Consider the following 7,862-nt stretch of genomic DNA (forward strand, 5'->3'; position numbering starts at 1 on the left):
GTTCTTTTTTTCCTTTTTTTTTTTTTTTTTTTTTTTTTAAGTATTTTTATGCTCAGTGCAGAGCCCAATGCAGGGCTTGAACTCACATCCCTAAGATCAAGACCTGAGCTCGGATCACGCATAGGACACTTAACTGACTGAGCCACCCAGGTGCCCCATTTATTTTTATTTTTTAAGTAAGCCAACTTGAATTCATGGCCCTGAGATCAAGAGTTGCATGCTCCCCTAACCGAGCCAGCCAGGCACCCCAAAGTTCTTTTTTATATTAAGGAAACTACTTCTTACTCTCTGATACAAGCTACAATATTCCCCCTTGCCTTCCTAGTTTGTTGCACTTGTATTTAAAAAAATTTTTTTCAGGGGCATCTGGGTGGTTCAGTAGGTTAAGCGTCCGACTTCAGCTTAGGTCATGATCTCATGGTTTGTGGGTGCAAACCCCACGTCGGGCTCTGTGCTGACAGCTCAGAGCCTGGAATCTGCTTCGGATTCTGTGTCTCCCTCTCTCTCTGACCCCCCGCTGCTCATGCTGTGTGTGTGTGTGTGTGTGTCTCTCTCTCTCTCTCTCAGAAATAAATAAAAACATTAAAAAATTAAACATTTTTTTCAGTTTTTTATATTTTTAGCTTGTTTATAATCTTTTCTTTCCATGCACCTGTAAGGATTTTTAGAAAGTTGGACTCAACTTTTACTTTTGCAGCTTTTGTGTTTAATTATTTTCCATAGAAAGACCTTACCTATTCTCAAGTTACTATTTTTAAAAATTTTTTAATGTTTATTTATATTTGAGAGTGAGAGAGAGAGACAGTGTGAACGGAGTAGGGGCAGAGACAGAGGGAGACAGATTCCGAAGCAGGCTCCAGGCTCTGAGCTGTCGGTGCCGAGCCTTATGCGGGGCTCGAACTCACAAACCGCGAGATCATAACCTGAGCTGAAGTCAGACACTTAACCAACTGAGCCACCCAGGCGCCCCTCAAATTACTATTTCTAAAAGGTCTCCCCCATGTGTTTTTTTTTCCCCTAGCACTTTTATGATTTTCTTTTTCCTGTGCAAAACATTGACCCATCAGGAATTTATATCAAGGTAAGGTATGAGGTAGGGATCCAATTTTATTCTCCCAATTCTCCCAAATGCATTCCCTGTATCATCTGTATTTTCTTTTCTTTTCTTTTCTTTTTTAAAAATGTCTTTAATGTTTATTTATCTTTGAGAGAGAGATACAGAGCGTGAGTTGGGGAGGGTCAGAGAGAGAGGGAGACACAGAATCTGAAGCAGCTCCAGGCTCTAAGCTGTCAGCACAGAGCCCGACATGGGGCTTGAACCCAAGAACTGCAAGATCATGACCTGAGCCGGAGTCTGACGCCCAACCGACTTTAGCCACCAGGCGCCCTGCCATCCATGTTTTCGATGTGCACTTTGGGGAGCCCACTAGGACTGTCCCATCTGCAAGGGCGGGTAGCTGTAAGGCTTGGAGGGAAGCTAAAGTTGTCACAATATGAAATCTGTTTACTACTAAATTGATGACTTAGGAAATCAGACTCCCTCCAAACCTTCAGGGTTATTTCAGCAACAAACTGCACCCACGGAACACAATTTTTTTTTATATCAGTCAATCGTGCTCTGGTTGTGGGATGCTGTAACGAAGTCTCCCTAAACCAAGTAACGCAACAATGCAAGTCTATTGCAAAATGACACAGCCAATCTTGCAACCTCGTGTGATTTCGTGTGGTGGCAGACAGTGGCTGTGGACAGGGGCCAAAAAAATGTGGGTAAGTTATTGCCGGAGAAGGAATCGGTGGTTGGTGTCTAAGGAATGACCAGACGTGGAGAAAGCGGCTGTTGGTGGAGGCTGGCAGGCTGCTCTGGGGAGAGTGGCTCAGACACTCAGATGCAGATCTGTGTTGGGTTTGCTGGGGCCACCTCGACAAAGTACCATAAACTGGCCAGCTCGCACAACAGAGGCGTAATTCTCACAGTTCTGAAAGTTCAGTGTCTGAAATCAAGGTGTCCACGGGGCTGTGCTCCCTCCGATGGCCCCAGGGAAGGATCTTTCCAGCCTCTTCCAGCTTCCAGGGCTGCGGGCAATCCTTGGCACTGCTTGGCCCGTGGACATGTCATTCCAATTTCCACACGTGGCCATCTTCCCTTCGTGTGTGTCCATTTCTCTGTGTCTCCCAACTTCTCATATGAGGACATTGGCTTAGAGGCCTCCCTCTACTCCGGATGACCTCATCTTAATTTGATTGCATCTGCACAGACCCTATTTCCAAATAAGGTCATGTTCCCAGGTACCGCGACATTATCTTTCTGGGGGACAAGATTCAACCCACAATAGCATTTTTGTTTTGTTTTATATTCTGTGTGTGTGTGTGTGTGTGTGTGTGTGTGTGTGTATTTCCCCCCAAATGACTTCAGAGTCCTATTGAAATATTAAATGTGTTGTTTGCACGTATAGGAGGATTAGGAGGAACTTAACGGAGAACCGTNTCTTTTATTTTGTTGTTGTTTCAAGAATTAGCCAGTAGTTTCGATGGTAGCTCATATCTTGCTTACTATCAAGGAGAATGAATTCCTTGTCATGATTTGCTCTGTTTTCAAAAGGAACAGTCCCTTCCAATCAACCCTTTTGTTTCTCGCTCTGGCCTTTTGGTGCCAGTGTTAATTGGAGGGGCTTTTCTCTGGGACCCTGAGCCAAAGCTGATGAAGGGGCCCCTTGGTAATTCCAGGTCAGCCTGCTGGGGGTGGGAAGGGGGAGGCTGGGTGACATTCCCAAAGACAGAATGTCCCTCAGCTGAAGGGGCAGGTGGGCAGGGATGCAGGGGTGGGGCGCGGGGAAGATGAGGGCCCCTGGAAACAAAAGCCCAGTGTGAGCTAAGTGGGGAGCAGCATGAGAGAGACTGTCCATTCCGGCCCCGGGCTCACTCTCCACGGAGCCACCACTGGGTTTCCACAGGAGGGTGTCGTGCCCTGGAGAGGTCACAGGGCCTGCAGCGTGAGAGGCGCATGGAGGGGACAGAGAAACGGGAACCTGGATTCCCAGCGGAGGGTGTCTGGAGGCTCGTGGGACCAGGGGGAAGGAGGGGGAGGGAGGTGGCAGCGAGGTCTCGTGGGTGGGTCTGGACTGTGCCCAGCATGATGGCCCTCTCTGGCGGGGTGGCCAGGTAGGTGACCCCGAGTCGGGGTTACGGGGCAACAGCAGACTTGAGGGACAGTGCTGGCGGATGAGAGAGGCACGCCCTGGCGGCTGGCCATGTGGGTCTGCCCCGGGGACGCCAAGTCCCTGGTGTGCGCCCCGGGAGAGGCATGGGATGGCCTACCTCTGGGGATGGGTGACAGTCCCTGTGGGTGAGAGCTATAGAGGAGGGGGCACACGCAGAGGCTGGGCTGAACTGCAAGGGGGGGGCCCTGGCCCGGACCTGTCCTACCTCCGCCCTCCACATCCAGGCAGCGGAGGCCAGTGCGCAGCGCTGCTGGACACGTGGGGCAGCTGACGGATCAATTCACACCTTGAACTTGGCCTCTCGACCATCCTGGGGCAAAAGCAGTATGGAGACATTCAGAGAGGAGGTGTGGGAGGGAAAATTAAGTTTCCTGACAGTTTTCCAAATTCAGGGTGTGTCCTGGCGACTTGTCTATTACAAGTAATGACAGCCTCAAACCCTGTCACCAGGTGCTTATGTGCCAGGCGTTACTTTAAATGAACTCATCTGATCTTTCTACAGCGCTGTGGGTACTCTTATCTCTTTTGGGCAAGGGAGGAAACTGAGGCACAGAGACGTTAGGGCACTGGCCCGAGGTCACACAGCCTGTGAGCACCGGAGCTGGGACTGGGAGCCAGCGAGTCACTGGTGTCCGTGCAAAGCTAGGTCCCCTGTGTGAGAGCACTCGTTCTGGTGAGGACAGGGGCTGAAGCGGGAGGGGGGTGGAAGGGGTGAAGCGGGGCAGGGGAGCAGGAGACAGNCCGAGCTGGGTAGGGGGCTGGAGATGTGGGGCTGCTGGGAAGGAAGAGGGGGCAGTGCTCCCCAGCCTCGTCCTCCCCCACAGCAGGGAGGGAGCAGTATTTGGGCAGAGGCTGGGGCTTCTCAGATCTTCCCAGCCCAGGAGGCCCCTGCGGGGCTCAGAGGCAGGGGCTTTCCCTGGAGGAAAGGACCCCGGGGTGAGCCGCTAAGCTTTTGCATATTACTCCCAGCCTTCTCCCTTATTGTGCAAAACCCAGAGGGCCTTGAAGGTGAGGCTCGGAGGCCAAGAGGGTGTCACACCAGCCAAGCAGTCTGGTAAAGAGGAAGCAGGTGCCAGGCCTGGAGGGTTGAAGCAGCGTTTGGGGCTGAAGGTTAATTTGATGGTGCAAAGAGCAGAGACAGTAGGCAGAGCTGAGGCTGCAAAGAAGCAGGACGGCAGCCAAGAAAGTCCTTTACAGATTTGGAGCTGATCTTGGGGGGCATTAGGGAGCCATAGAAGGGTTTAGAGCAGGGAGGGACACAGCCTCCGGTACTCTGGAGGCGGGCTGGGGAGAGGTCAGAGGTCAGGCCGGTTGCCCTGTGAGGAGTTGATGAGGCCTGAACAGAACCCTTTATTTAAAGTTTGTTTATTTATTTATTTTGAGGGGCGCCTGGGGGGGCTCAGTCGGTTAGGCGTCCGACTTCGGCTCGGGTCATGATCTAGCAGTTTGTAAGTTCAAGCCCCGCGTTGGGCTCAGAGCCTGGAACCTGCTTTGGATTCTGTGTCTCCTTCTCTCTGTGCCCCTCCCCTGCTCGCACTCTGTCATCTCTCTTTTTCAAAGATAAATAAAGATTTAAAAAAAAATTTTTAAGTAGCCAGAACGCAGATCTAGGAGAGAACACCAGCATCCCCTAGAACCCCTCCTTCCTGCTCTCCCACCCAGGGTAAACCCTAACTTGACTTTGAACGGCATACAGTCATTTTGCCTGCCCTTCGGACTTCATATAAGCAGAAGCAGGCACGGGCTCTCTGTCAGGCTTCTTTTATGCAGCGTTAGGCTGTATTCCTCCGTATTGTTCTTGGCTGTGGGCTCTGTTCACAGCCCGCATTGTATATGCTTGGGGCTGAAGAATTCTTTGCGGTGTCCCACCCTGCGAGAGGGAGTAGCGTCCCTGGCTTCTCCCTCGAGATGACAGCAGCACAGCCCTCCACACCGTAGGGACATCCCAGAAATGTCCCTCGACATGGCCAAATGTTTCCTTAGGGGTAAAGAATCGCGCCGGAGGAGGAACACGGTTGTATGCTATTCCATTTTGTAAAGCCACCACAATTTGTTGGGCATTTAGATGGTTTCCAGTTTGGGACTATTACAAGCAGAGGTCTTAGGAACACAAGCATTTCCAGTGAGTTTATTCCCACGAGTCGTTGGGGAGGTGTGTATTCACTTTATGGATAGTATAGCTTTCTGAAGCAGTGTGGGAACATGAGGTATTGCCTCTCACATGAGCCATTCTGGTAGGTGTGGGGTGTCATCTCTGTCATGTTTTAATTGACCTCTTCCTGACGACTCATGATGGCAAGCATATTTTTGCCCATTGGCCATTTGGAGATCACTTTTTGTGAAGAACCCATTTTTCCTTTGAAATTTCTGCCTTTCTCTTACTGGTCTGTAAGAACTCTTTATATATGCTGGTCATACGGGGGCATCAGGGCCACCTTCATTCTAGTCTCTCTGGTCCCTCTGGACCTTCTGGTCACCTCCATCACACTCATGCCCCCTGGCTGCGCTGACCGTCAGGCCCCACTCCACTCTGGCCACCAGACTCCAGTGGCCATCAATCTGCAGTGACCTGATTTTCCGGCCACTGCAGGGAGATACACCTGAAAGATGTAAATACCCAGAACAAAATCACTGCTCTCCCCACAGGGAAAACCACTTCCATAATCTGTATCTACTTTACCAAGAAGAGAGAAAACCATATACAACATATGGGGCTAGTATGTGTGTGTGTGTGTGTGTGTGTGTTATTTAATGTATATAGTTTCACACTCTATTATCATCACACAACTTTTTTTTTTTCACTCAGTAGATTTTTGAGATACATTTGTATTGAGATGGAGATAGAGAGGGGGACTATTCATTCCTTCTTCACTCCTGTGTGATATTCCATCTCTTCACTTCACTGCAAGGAAGTCCTTATACCTGGCTCCTTGGCACCTCTCAGAAGTTATTTCTTTTTCAAAACCCATTGTCCACTTTTCTTACTGCCTCTGCAGGAAATGGTCCCATTTTATTGGCCATTTGGAGATGACCTTTTGTGAAGGGCCCGTTTTTCCTTGGGGTTTCTGCCTTTTTCTTGTTGATTTGCAGGAGCTCTTTATATATGCTGAACACGAGTCCGTTGTCAGATATTCTTACAGCAAATATTTTGGAAGAGGTTTTGGGCGGCATTCAGGAGGTAAGGTCAATAGATCTAGGAGGCTCAGTGAAGGAGAGGGAGAGTCAGGAATGGAGAATGATGCCCTAATCTCTGGGACTAAGTGTCAGGGTTGACTGATTTGGCCATTGCTGAGGCGGGATCCTAGGAGGAGCCACGGGTGAGGGAGGTGCTGGTGGATCTGAGGAGTCACCAGAATTTGTCCTGCGGCCCCACAGACAATATGGAGCTCCAAAGGGAAGGACCCCTGAGTCAGCTGCAGACTTCGGAAATCGTCTGCAAGATAGGGAGGTTTGGGCATTTTCCTTTCCTTTTCCTTTTTCTTTTCTTTTCTTTTCTTTTCTCTTTTCTTTTCCTTTCTCCTTTCTTTTTTGAGAGAGAGAGAGAGGGGGAGACGGTCCCAAGCAGGATCCACGCCCAGCTCAGAGCCTGACACAGGGCTTGATCTCATGACTGTGAGATCATGACCCAACCTGAAATCAAGAGTTGGCCACCCAGTGGACTGAGCTACACAGGCACCCCTATTTCTTTCTTTTTTTTTTTTTTGCATCAAAAAAATTCTTTTAGAGAGAGAGAGCATAGTGGAGAAGAGAGGCAGAGGGAGAGAGAATCTTTTTTTTTTTTTAAGTTTATGTATTTATTTAGAGAGAAACAGAGACAGTGTGAGCAGGGGAGAGGCAGAGAGAGAAGGAGAGAGAGAGTCGCAAGCAGGCAATGCACTGTCAGCACAGAGCCTGGTGCAGGGCTTGAACTCACAAAATTGTGAGATCATGACCTAAGCCTAAATCAAGACGCTTAACCGACTTGAGCCACCCAGGCACCCCGAGAGAGAGAGACTCTTATGCAGGCTCCATACTCAGCCCGGAGCCTGACACAGGGCTTGATCCCATGACCCTGGGATCATGACCTGAACCGAAATCAAGAGTCAAACGCTCAACTGACTGAGCCATTCAGGTGCCCCACATTTAAGTTTATTTATTTAAGTAATCTCTACACCCTACGTGGGGCTCAAACTCACGACCCCAGGATCACAAGTTGCGTGGTCCTCTGACTGAGCGAGTCAGGCACCCCTTGTGCATGTTCCGGAGTGTCTGGAGCCTGCAGCAGGTCCAGAACTACCACCTCTTGAGGTCGGGGCGCCTGGGTGACTCTTGAGTTCGGCTCCAGTCATGATCTCACGGTTCGTGGGTTCAAGCCCCGCATCAGGCTCTGAGCTGGCGGTGCAGATCCTGCTTGGGATTCTCTCTCCCTCCCTCTGAGCCCCTCCCATGTGTGCACTCGCTCTCTCTCTCTCTCTCTGAAAATGAATAAGCACAAGGGTCTGTGGGCCAGCCGAGAGTGGCTGAAGATCTGACCTGGAAGATCTTAAAAAAATTAAAGAAAAATACCGTAAAGTAAACTTCACCTTTTTCCCTTTGTCACGCAGCTGTGTGATTTGTAACAGGTGCATAGATGCAGGCGGGGCACAGAAGACTTGCATCAACCCC

The sequence above is a fragment of the Crocuta crocuta genome, unplaced genomic scaffold (assembly GCF_008692635.1).
Source record: "Crocuta crocuta isolate KB4526 unplaced genomic scaffold, BGI_CrCroc_1.0 scaffold650, whole genome shotgun sequence".
Taxonomy (NCBI): Eukaryota; Metazoa; Chordata; class Mammalia; order Carnivora; family Hyaenidae; genus Crocuta; species Crocuta crocuta.